The sequence below is a fragment of the Dromiciops gliroides genome, chromosome 1, assembly GCF_019393635.1.
Source record: "Dromiciops gliroides isolate mDroGli1 chromosome 1, mDroGli1.pri, whole genome shotgun sequence".
Lineage (NCBI taxonomy): Eukaryota > Metazoa > Chordata > Mammalia > Microbiotheria > Microbiotheriidae > Dromiciops > Dromiciops gliroides.
Window position 1 is genome coordinate 531496294 of NC_057861.1, and position 13443 is coordinate 531509736.

At 39.0% G+C, this 13443-nt stretch overlaps 1 protein-coding gene across 1 annotated transcript in view; it reads right to left on the bottom strand.

Moving 5' to 3' along the window:
* SDK1 (sidekick cell adhesion molecule 1) overlaps positions 1 to 13443 on the bottom strand; it is a 1142665-nt gene that overhangs the window by 1052283 nt on the left and 76939 nt on the right.

The window sequence follows — 13443 nt, forward strand, 5'->3', positions numbered from 1 at the left end:
GTTCACATATTATTAGTTAGCAATAGTTATTATATTCTTTTTACTGTTCCGTCAAGGAAACATTTTGTTTCTTGAGGAACAACAGGGGGGACTGTAACGATTGGAATAACGCCACCTGCTGGATACTTACTGTAGAAGAGTTCTGCCCATGAAGGGAAGGTCTTTGAGGGCAAGACCAGGAGTCTTTTCTTCAGGAGTCAGGAACTGACGCGAACTAGTGGGAGGAGGAAGGAAGAGACTGGCGCTCAGTCTCGCTCTCTTTCCTGAGGACGTTGGCGGAGAAGGGAGCTAGAAATGTGCTCTCCCTTTAATAGTTAGGAATCTAGGCCTTTCTCTCTCTCTTTACCAAATTCTTATTCTCCTTAATAAATGCTTAAAAGTCTAACTCTTGCTAAAGCTTATAATTTATTGGCGACCACTCATTAAATAGTTTAGACAGTTTAGCTAGAATTTTAGCCCTTAACAATATATAAATGTATGTGTGTATATATACATATATTGCATGTTTGTATGTATCTATTTAGTGAGCAGCTACTTTCTTAAATAGTGACAAAGGTGAAATTTAACAAAAGAGTAAACTGAGGCAATTCTCTGTAAAATATATCATGGGGTGGGACAATTGGGGTTAAGTGACTTGCCCAGGGTCATACAGCTAGTATCTAAGGCCAGATTTGAACTCAGGTTCTGCTGACTCTGGAACCAGCTCTATCCACCTGGCATATTTATCATTTATTAACAAATATATAAAATATGGCAAATATATAATTTGTGAACAGGGGTATGTGACCTGGGTGTCTCAATAGAACTTCTGGGAGACAAAGTTCTGAACCCAATCAATTAGGTAGGCTAGCAGTAACCAATAAATTGGGTCACTGGCACCTCTTGATGGATGACCGAAGACCCTGAGCAAGGGCTGACAGTGTCTTTTATAATTATTAGAAAGATGAGTGCAAAATCTTGGGCAATATAGGTGTGTCTTCTTCTGATTGGCTGTTGATGATATAGCAAGGATTGAAATTACATCATTTGGACCTCCCATGGCAATGGCAAGGGAAGCCCAATTGGTAGACATTTTAATGAGGGGGTGGGTTAAGAGTTCTCAGCTCCTCTGTATTACTTCATTATTGGGAAGGACCTCCCCCCATCCCCCACTGATCCTCAAGTTAAAGGATTAATCTGAAGCTAGGGAAAGTAGATTGGTTTTTAGATGTGGCTGATTACCCCACACATATACACATTCACACACACACACTCAAAGAATGCTACTTGTTTTATGAGACCCAAGTGACTCTAGCAATCTTAACTAGAAAAACATAAGCCATGTGCATCAGGTTCTCTCTGGTTTAGTCTCCCCCATGTAAACCAGATCACTCCTAACTTTGATTAGGAAAAGCAGGGACACAAGAGTCATCTCCTGGAGAGGGTCTAGTTCTAGTCAGCTTCTGCGCTTATGGGGTAAACAGAAGTAAGGATCTCACTTGGGAAGGGCCCAGCCCAAGTTCATTAACAAGCAGATGCCACAGGGGCTAGGAGTGATCACATTGCTTGATCACCCCCTTCAGAAACTTCCTACCCTTCAGAAGTAGGGCCTGAGGAAAAGGATGGATGACAGAGAAATATTGGTTATTAAATAATACAGCAGATATTAATTTTCCTCAATAGTAATCTGATCCATAACACACTGTTCATGATCAACCCCCAAACATTTTCATATTTTAGCAATACAGTATAATGCAATACTCACAGGGATATAAATCAGAAGATCTGGGTTTTAGTCCCAGTTCTATGACTTACCAGCTGTGTAACCTTCAGCAAGTCATTTGATCCCTCTGAATCTCCTTTTAATTGGCATAAGAATCAAAGGATTTCAAATAAAATCATATATGTGCAAGTAGTGTACAAAAGTAAGATAGGAATGTCATTAAGTGGTGAATTGCTTCTAATACAATTATTTTCAAGAGATGATTATGAGATTCAGTTAATCTATAACCCCAATAGTAGTGATATTTCCTATGTTTAATGATTTTCATATTTTTTTGTAACCACACACAAAAAATACATGCTTTCAACATACCAGTGTTCAATTATTAAATAATGGAGAGCATACCGGTGGGGGCTCATAAGAACTAGTGCTAGATCTACAGATACATGGTTACCCCTAGAATCTGAGGTGGTAATAGTCCAACTTTCTGGACACCCAAGTTGTTAGTAATTTGAGGGAAGCAGCCAGATCCTTAGGCAACACATTTCCTTACTTTTAGTCCAAACATCTCTGTAGCAATCCTTATCTGTAGCTGGTATAGCCAGTATAACTGGCTCAGTAATGACACAATTTCTTTATTTTTCTACACTATATTGAGGAATTCAATTATTATCATGCAGCTATTTCCAAATGTCCTGGAGTTAAGCAACAGGTAGAGATAACCAGCAACAGGTAGAGATCCAGCTTCAAATCAGATGAAATGTTCAGAAACTTTTTTTTCCATAAATTCTAACTATACTAAAAGCAGTTCTATTTACATACTCATTCCTTGAGACTTTGCATATCTTACTAAGTTAAAAGAGTAGAAGTGGGGCAGCTAGGTGGCGCAGTGGATAGAGCACCAGCCCTGGAGTCAGGAGAACCTGAGTTCAAATCTGACCTCAGACACTTGACACTTACTAGCTGTGTGATCCTGGGCAAGTCACTTAACCCTAATTGCCTCACCAAAAAAAAAAAAGAGAGAGAGAGTAGGAGTAAATGAGTAAAACCCATGAAAGATATAGTTCTAAGATTCAGAACAATCAGCTAAGTATAATACATTTTAGATTGTAAACCCTTTGAGAGTGAGAATCATCTTATTCTTTGTTTCTGTCTACAACACCTCCTCACAAATAGTAGTACTTAATAAAGGCTTGCTGATTGATTAATTGATTGATTGATTGATTGATAGCTCATCTCAAGGACAACAGGCCTCCCTCCTACATTCTATCACTTTCTATTGCTGGAATTGTAATGATATGTAAGTATAGTCAATCCTCAACTTTCACCAGGGTAACATTTCTAGAAAATGGCAAGAAAGTAAAAAATATGAACGCTGATACATTGAACCTATGAGAAACAGGAATTTAGGTTCCCATGATCACCAAAAACTCTCATCTTTCACTAGAGATTGCAGCAAATGCATTTTTGCATACAATTCTTTATAACAAAACATTAATTCTGATAATGTGAACTTTTCCTAACATTGTTATGATGAAATAAAATGCAGGGGAGAGGAAAGGCAACACCAGGCAAGACAGGGAGGGGCTCTGACCTCTGAACCCCCAGCAGGTGCTATTCCAAGATGCTCCACCACTCCACCCAGTGTGGGCCAGGATGCCCAAAAGTCCTACGGCACTGACAGCAGTGGAGGGAAGATGTTTGATCAGCATAACCAGTACTGCCAGAAAGAGGGCAGAAGCAACCACTATCTCATTTACCCACAGAGACTTAGACATTTTTCCATTTTTTTAAATTTCTTCATTACTTACTTGATAGGTTATATTAGCACTTTCTAGAGCAGATTCATGAATGCTTTTATGAATATTTGCTCATTTTTTGCAGATATAAATTTGCACATAGAGCCTCCCATTTTTTTCTCTACTGTGCATAAACTACAAATTGTACAGTTGCCAGCAGTTACTAATAAAATTGTAAGAAGTGAGAATGTTGAGAATGGATTGTAATCATGACAATGTCAATTGTCGCAGCATTGAAATTCTAGTTCCAGACATCTTTCTAAGTGCATCTGTAATTTTGATATAGCATCCCCTCCAGGACTGCTTCCCTTAATTTACACTTGTACTAACCATCTGGGTTTCCAGGAAGTTGGACTACCACCTCAGAGTCTAAGAGTTACACAGTATCAGTACTTCTAACACTATGAGCCCCAACCAGTATGTTCTCCATTAACAATTAAGGCATTTATGAAAAAAATATAGCAAGAACAACTGATATAGAACATTCCTCTCCAAAAGCCTGGGAGATACTCTCCCACATATACAAAGAGTTCATAGGGGGTAGCTAGGTGGCACAGTGGATAGAGCACCAGTCCTGGAGTCAGGAGGACCTGAGTTCAAATCTGGCCTCAGACACTTAACACTTACTAGCTGTGTGACCCTGGGCAAGTCACTTAACCCCAATTGCCTCACTAAAAAAAAAAAAAAGAGTTCATAGGAAAACTGGGCTCAAACTTATAGTATAATGGGGGAAAGGCACATATATTGGAAGCAAGTGACTATGGGATAATAAAATTTCTGATACTAGAAGTACTATCTCCCTTTGTAGAGCTCTCACTATGCTCAGTGTTGGGTTCATTTGTCTGTGCTGAACGGGTCACCCAGCTGCTAGGGTGAGGTAGCTTCCAAGATCTGTTCCTTTCTTGAGCCTACAATGGACACTTCTCTTTACCACAGAGAACACTTCGAAGCTGCCTTCTTCCTCAGCTGATTCTCTCTATATATTGATCTGTTCTCAGTATCCCTCTCTATTCTGAATTGGATGCATTTTCTTCCATGAATCTAGAGTCTCAGGAGGCATGGTTAGTGGTGAGGGAGTAGTGTTATACTCTCTCTCCATTACTACCCTCAGGTATAGGTTTGTGAGAGACTGCCTCCACAAAGCACTTCTAAGCCTGTGATCCCTCCTCTTCCCCCACCCCCTTAGAGAAGAACTCTCAAGCTGACCAGCAGTTTTTATACACCAACCCAGGAGGTATAACTAATTCATTCAATCACAAGATTCTTCTTTTGTAGTACCTTTACCTTAATCTAAAGGAAAATAATCTTCTCAATTTAAGGACCTATTCACATAGGATTATAGAACATTCCTTAACAGTGAGTTTACAATTTCTGATTATATTCTGAATCTGTTGGTTGATTCTGTGACTCAAACAACTGGGCTTTCCAACCTGATAAAGGTGTCCAGATAAAGGTATTGGGACAAAAGCATATCAAAACTTTATCAATTCCTGACACTGATTACAATAACTGAGGAGAAATATGGAATTCTTTCCCTCATAATGTCATTTTTTTACTGTTCAGAAATGTATAAATTGGTCATTCCTATTAGAGGAAAATGTTTATAGGTAAGAACATGGAAATAGGAGTCCGATATTCTGAACACCTATATACCACAAATATGTTGCTGGTAATCCTAAAATCATATAAGAAATCCCATAATATCATAGCTAGAAGGTACCAGGAAGGTGGGGGAAAATTTTTTATAGAGAAATGAGCCAAATTTATAAAAATTGGGTCCATTACACAATTGATAAATGATCAAGGTATAAAAGGTCATAGGCAGTTTTTGGAGGAAGAAATCAAAGTTCTTAAAAGTCATTTGAAGAATTTCTAAATTACTAATATTTAGAAAATGCAAATTAAAACAAGTCTAAGATACCACCTGACACCAATCAGATTGGCTAAGATGATAGAAAAGGAAAATGACAAATGCTGGAGGGGATGTGAGAAAATAGGTACACTCATTTATTGTTAGAACAGCTAGGTGGCACAGGGGAGAAAGTGCTAGGCCTAGAATCAGGAAGACCTGAGTATAAATCTGGCCTCAGACATTTACTTGGCTATGTGACCCCTGGGCAGGTCATTTAACCTTGTTTGCCTCAGTTTCCTCATCTGCTGGGGAAGGAAATGGCAAACCACTCTAGTATCTTTGCCAAGAAAATTCCAAATGGGATCACAAAGAATTGGACATGACAGAAACGACTGAAGAACAACAAAACAACAATGCACTGTTGGTAGAAATATGAACTAATCCAACCATTCTGGAGAACAATTTGGAACAATGCCAAAAGGAGTATTAATCTATACATACACTTTGACCCAGAAATATTGATACTAGATTTATACTCCAAGGAGATCAAATAAAAAGTTAAAGGACCCTGTTGTACAAAAATATTTATTTTTGTGATATCAAAGAATTGAAAATTGAGGGGATGCCCATCATTTGGACAATAGCTGAACAAGTTACAGTACCTAATTATGAAGGAATATCATTGTACTGTAAGAAATGATGGGGGCTGCTAGGTGGCACAGTGGATAGAGCACGGGCCTTGGATTCAAGAGGACCTGAGTTCAAATCCGGCCTCAGACACTTGACACTTAACTAGCTGTGTGACCCTGGGCAAGTCACTTAACCCCAATTGCCTCACCAAAAAAAAAAAGAAAGAAAATGATGAAAGGGATGGTTTCAGAGAAACATGGAAAGACTTTATGAGCTTATACAAAGTGAAGTGAGCAGAATCAAGAGAACATTGTACACAGTGACAGCAACATTATAAGGATAATCAAATGTAAATGAGTCAGTACTCTGATAAATACAATGATCCACAACTGTAAAGGACTCATAATGTAAAATGCTATCAAACTCCAGATAGAGAATTGATGGACTCAGTGAACATGGAAGAATCTTTTTCCTTTATTTTTATTTTTTTCTGAAACATAAACAATGGGGAGATATGTTTTGCATGACTTCCTATGAATAATAAGTATTGTATTTTTGCCTTTTCAATGGAGAGAGGAAATGGTGTAAGGAGGGAAAGAATTTGGAATTGAAAATAAAAATAAAATGTGTTGGGGGAGGAGGGTAGAGAGAGAGAGAAAAAGAGAGAGATCACTGAGTCCACGCCAATGTATTTTACAGATGAGGAAACCGGTCCAGAGAGGGAAAATAATTTGATTAAGGTTACATACCCTAGAGAAGAGAAAGTTCAGAACCTGGAGAAAGGAAAATTGCAATAATCATATGATAGCTGTCTTCAATCCAATACCTGATGGCTATCTTGTCCCAACCTAAATTTTCTTTTCTCCAGACTGAACATCCTCAGGTCATCTACTCCATTCTCTTTTGTATGACTTTGAGCCCCTTCACCATCTGTATTGCCCTTCTCTAAATGCTGACCAAGATTTTCCAAAATCCGATGACTTTGAACACAATATAAACAGTAAAACAGCCTGGAGAAAGGAGGAGCCAGGAAACAAAAAAAGTGTAAGTAAATAGAAAGGGGGGAAGCTAGTGGCTAGTGACCCTTGGCAAGTCATTTAACCCCCATAGCCCTGCCCCCCCCTAAAAAAAACTAAATAGAAAGGAGAATAAGGAGGAAAGTATCAAAATCTAACCATGTGATTTGGGGTGCATTGTTTCCCTTCTCTGAGACTTTAGGTTTCTCATTTACAGTATGACAGGGGTTGTCTCAGACGACCTCTAAGTTACCTTTCAATTCTAAAATCCTATGACCTTATTAATTATTTTGAGATTTTGCCTACGACTAGTCTTTTCACACTTTTTTTATACAATTTTTTCGGTGGAGCAATGAGGGTTAAGTGACTTGCCCAGGGTCACACAGCTAATAAGTGTCAAGTGTCTGAGGCCGGATTTGAACTCAAGTACTCCTGAATCCAGGGCTGGTGCTTTATCCACTGTGCCACCTAGCTGCCCCTCTTCCCACTTTTTTATTCCCTGAGGTCAAACAAAAATTGTTTAACTTGCTAGGTCTTCACCTCCCCTCCTAACCTAAAGTGGCAGGGGTAGCTCCATGGTATATAAATATAAAAAGGTACTTTTCTCAATCCATCTATTCAGTTAATTAAAGGTGTTCACAAGAGTATTGCCTATACATAGAATTTAATGGGAACTATAGTGGTAGTTGAATTTTTACTACAAATATTATAAAGTAGGGGGCAGCTAGGTGGCGCAGTGGATAAGCACCAGTCCTGGAATTCAGGAGGACCTGAGTTCAAATCCAGCTTCAGACACTTGACACTTACTAGCTGTCTGACCCTGGGCAAGTCACTCAACCCTCACTGCTCCACAAAAAACAAACAAACAAAAAAAAAAAAAAACAAAGAAAAAAATACTATAAAGTAACCTTTAAATAGTATAACATTTAAGACCAATCTACAATTGTTTACAAATGTTATAATTACTTTACCATAAAAAAAATCTTCATAATCTTCATCCTTGAGCTCTTTTTAACTGGATAGATACTAAGCTACTGGCCAATACATACTTCAATCCATATGAATAAATTAAACACTCTAAGAATTTGTATTAATTCAGGCCACCAGGGTACCATTCTGGGATTCACTAGTGTACCAAAGTGTACAAAAGTATATCATATCTTCCCCAGCTATGGAAGGAAAGAAGAAAGGCAGAAAGACAGGCAGGCAGTCAAGCAGGCAGGCAGGCAGGCAGGCAGGCAGGAAGGAAGGAAGGAAGGAAGGAAGGAAGGAAGGAAGGAAGGAAGGAAGGAAGGAAGGAAGGAAGAAAGGAAGGAAGGAAGGAAAGACAGAAGGAAGGAAAGACAGAAGGAAGGAGGGAAGGAGAGAGGGGAGGAGAGACAGGGAGGGGAGGAGGAAAGGAGGAAGGGAAGGAGGGAAAGAGGAAAGGAGGGAGGGAAGTAAAAAAGGAGAAGGGAGGGAGGAAAAATATCTGACCATTTGAGAATGTAAATTTAATTCAGAACACAAAAACAAGATACTTGATGATACTTAATATTCGGATAGATTAAGGGCTTGTTGAGACCCAAGTAAGAAAAGAAAAAAGTTTATAGGTGAGAAAGGAAAAAGACTAACTGAATTGACTGTTCTACCTTCAGAATTTCTGCCGTAATATAAAGTGAGAATGGAACCTTCTGGAATGGTCACTTGATAGTTACACAATGGGAACTTATACCTGGGAAAGAGACTAAGAAACTGTCTCATGATCCACAGAAGGATAGAAGTAATAGATAAGTAGGAATTCATGCTATTTATTACCCCTTTTGCTGACACTAGCCACATTCTTCCTCTTTTCCTTTTAAGAGTCATTGGCTTGTGACCCTATTCTCTCCATCATTCTCCTTCCTAACAATTTCTGTCCCTCTCTAAGTTACATTAGCACTGTTGTTTATAAAATTTTTAATTCATAAATTATCTGAAGAGACCTCTCTCCACACATTGTACATCAGTCACAATAATATGTATAAGGCTGGGAGGTCAGTTGTTCCCAAGGAGAGAAGAGACCAAAGAGCTTACCTAAGAGATCAGGCAGCATGACTACTGTCCATTAAGTGACAAACTCGAGGGATAGGAAGATAATCCTCATTATAGGTTAAGGAACAGAGTGAGTCTGACAAGCACAGAAGAAAGAACATTGGATTTCAAATCACAGGGACCTATGTTAAAAAACCAGGCTCTACCTGCTGCCTAATAGTGGAAAAATCACTTCCCTGTCAGAACCTGTTTCCTCATCTGGAAAATAAAGGAGCTGGGCCCAATGATTTCTAAGTTCCCTTCCAGGTATGAATACCCTAGGATTCCACCTGTGAGCTTAGTGCTGCTAGCAACAAATTAGTGGTACTCAGTTATTCAAACTACCAGATTCCTTGTTCCAAATTCTTATCTGCATTTCCCCACTTTCAGCTTTGCTGAGTAGTCACAATGAGATAAAGAGTTAATGCATTAACAATGTGTTAACAAGCTGTTATCCCTTTATATAAGCACCTCTCCACATGAGAAAAGAATAAATGTTATTGGATAAATAACAAATTACACTTTTGGGTGACCCTGAAAAGACATAATCCAGCCAGTTTGAGAGAATCCAGGCAGTAACCAGCAGACTGGAAATAACCCTGTTCCACATTACTTTGAGGGAGGCAGAGATTTTCTCTCCTCTCCTTTGCCCCACCCTCCACAAACAGTCACAGGGTCTAGCAGCAGAACAACTCACTTAGACAGAAGTACCCCATCTAATAGTTGGAGTATCTGTTCCAAAGACTTCAAGGCACATTTGAGGGAGTAAAGATGCACTTGAGGAAAGAAGCATCTTCTAGGAGAGGGACCTCTAGCAATAGAGCAGAGAGAGAGCTATGAACTCAAGAAAGAACCAGCCCTAGCAATCAAGAGGTGGGCTCTATCCAAGAACTACACAAGAAGAGAAAAGATGTCAAGGGCCAGCAGTGCCCAAGGAGTAGCCCTGGCCAATCTATTTGCTGAGTGTGGATCACTGCACTCTAAATGTGTATCTCACCTTCCCACAAACCACTGTTTTTGAGGGAAAGTGGACCCCAGGTGTATGGGAGAAATTTTTTATACTTTTTTTTTTGAGGATTTTTTTTAAGTGAGGCAATTGGAGTTAAGTGACTTACCCAGGGTCACACAGCTAGTAAGTGTTAAGTGTCTGAGGCCGGATTTGAACTCAGGTACTCCTGACTCCAGGGCTGGTGCTCTATCCACTGTGCCACCTAGCTGCCGCAATTTTTTATACTTAATGCTCTTACTATACCATTTTAGGAAATATTTTTGCTGTGAGTTAAATGTATATTCTGAGTGTTACTGGGAAACACACAAGTAGAAGCTTGAAAGCTATGGTAGTAGGAGTACAGACCAGATTATACACCACAGAACTTTAGAAGAATGGGGATCTACCACAGGGGGCCCAACCTGAAAACCTATGTGTGCTTTGTTGGGGAGCAGATTAAACAAGTTACTATACCTATAAGATTTCTGCTCCAATGGAATTATAGCCAACCAGGCACATTTCTGAACATTCTTCAAAACTTTCAAAATTACAGGTGGATTTACAAAGGTTTCCAGAGCTAGCATACCAAATACTGCTACAAGTTATCATCAGCATGCTTAGATATTGCAATAATACAATGTAGATAGAACTTAAAGGTCCATTTTCCTTGAAACATTTCTAGAGGTAAAAATCCTGGAAAAGTGTTATAAAAATAAAAATCTAACACTGCTTCTTTAGAAACCAGAAGTGTTATAACCAAAAGAAGTAGCAAAGTAACTCTTTGTCCAGTAAAATGACAAGCAGGCTCATTTTTGAAAATGGAAGAATGTTTTCTAATTAGTAAATCATTACAGTAGAGAAACTAAACAAGGCTAAAAGGTCAACAAAATTATTTGTTCAAACTAGTTTTTCTAATTCTAAATTATAATTTTACAGAAATTGTGGGGGGAAAATAATTTTCAGTGAAAAGTGGCAAATGAATAAGTCTGGAGCATAATATGAAAATAAATAGAAAACATCTGAAATTCTTTTATTTCCTAAACTCCATCCAACCCCAAGTACTCTCAAAATACCTCTCTCTCTCTCTCTCTCTCTCTCTCTCTCTCTCTCTCTCTCTCTCTCTCTCTCTCTCTCTCCACACACACACACACACACACACACACACACTTTTTTTTTTCCTCAAAGAATTTTAGTGTTATAGTCTCCAAAGATTTTAGACTATGAACCCATGCCAAGAATTCCATCCCACCCCACCACCTTGGTGAGTACAGGAAGTAAAAAGGGACTTTCCCAATGACACTTGAGCAACTGTTGCTGTTGGTACATGAGAAGGGAGTTTATCACTATCCTGAGGGACAGTTTTCTGCCTCAGAAGGGAGGAGGTTATGAACTTCCATAGTGATAGAAGTGGTTGGAATAGAGGGATAGGAAGGTATGGATATGTTGGAGACAAGCCCCACTGAATAGCTGTGGTGGCAAGGGTAGAATGTGACTCACCTTCCCACCATTCAACACACTACTCACACAAACTTTAGGATTAAGCCACAATCCTCTTGAATCATGTCACAGCCCTCTAGGGGGCTTGTACACACTTTGGTGAAGACTGCTCTAGTGAAACATCTGGGATTGGTTTCTCCTAGGAGAAATCATTTTTTTTCCTTTCCTGAAAGTTATTCAATACCAGCAAAATCATCAATTTACTAAATTTAAAGGCAAGGTTCAAATCTACATTTGCTCCAGGTTTCCACCCAGAACCCTTATATTGGATGAGAAATGATTCAGCTAAGAAACATAGAGGACATTTCTAACTGTGAGAAAATAATTATTTTTTCCATCCCTCCCCTCCCCAAGGCTGCAAGCAATTAGTATAGGTTATATATGTGCAATTATGTAAAACATTATCATATTAGTAATTTTACATAAAAAGACTCAAGTAAAAAAAAGAGCAAGTGCAAAATAGCATGCTTCAGTCTGTGTTCTATCAATAACAATTCTTCCTCTGGAGATGGATAGTAAGCTTCATCATTAGTTCTTTGGGATTGTCTTGACTCACTGTATTGCTGAGAGTAGTTTAAGTCATTCACAATTGCTCATAGAGCTATAATGCTGTCACTGTGTACAATGTTCTCCTGATCACTTTACTGTACATCAGTTCATATGAGTCTTTCCAGGCTTTTCTGAAATCATACTGCTTGTCATTTTTTATAACACAATAATATTCCATCACAATCATATACCACAGCTTGTTCAGTCATTCCCCAATTGATGGACATTCCTTCAATTTCCAATTCTTAGCCACCACAAAGAATTACTATATTTTTGTACAATTTTTTTCCTTTTCTCTTTTTCATAGTTACTATTGTTAACTGTTTCCCTCCATCCTATTCCCTTTCCCATGATATTTATTCTATTACCTATCTTCCTTCATCCTATCCCTCCTCAAAAGGGATTTGCTTCTGACTTCCCCCTCCCCCACTCTGCCCTCCCTTCTTTTACCCCTCCCTCTTTATCCCCTTTCCCTCCTACTTTCCTGTTGGATTAGATAGATTACTCCAACCAAATGAGTATATATTATTCCCTCCTTGAGCCAACTCTGATGAGATTAAGGTCTTTGAGCCAATTCTAATGAGTGTTAAGGTTCATTCACTGCCCTGCTCCTCCCCCATCTCTCCCCCCACTCCATAACCCCTTTACTGTTTCTTTCATATGAGATTTCACCCCATTCTACCTCTCCCCTTCCCCATCCCTCAGTGCATTCCTCTCATCCCTCAATTTTACCCTAAAGATGTCATCATGGGACAGCTAGGCGACATGGTGGACAAAGCACCCACCCTGGACCCAGGAGTACCCGAGCCCAAATCCAGTCTCAGACACAAGACATTCACCCACTGTGTGACCCCAAGAATGTCACCCCACTCCAATGACCCCATAAAAAGGAGATAAGCAAAAAATAAATACCTTACAGATATCCCTTCATAATAAATTCCCACCTGTGCCCTCTGTCTAAATTTATTTCTATCATCTGCCCTAATACTGAGAAAGTTCTTATGAGTTAGACATATCTTCCCATACAGGAATATAAACAGTTTAACCTTTTAACATTCCTCTTAATTTCTCTTTCCTGTTTACCTTTTTATGATTCTCTAGGGTCTTCTATTTGAAAGTCAATTTTTTTATTCAGTTCAGGTCTTTTCACCACGAATACCTGAAAGTCCTCTTTTTTCATGGAAGTCCAATTTTTCCACTTGAAAGATTATACTCAGTTTTGCCAGATAGCTGATTCTTGGTTGTAATCCCAATCCCTTTGCCCTCTGGAATATCATATTCCCAGCCCTCTGATCCTTTAATGTAGAAGCTGCCGGAGCTTGTGCTATCCTGACTGTGGCTCCACAGTACTTGTATTG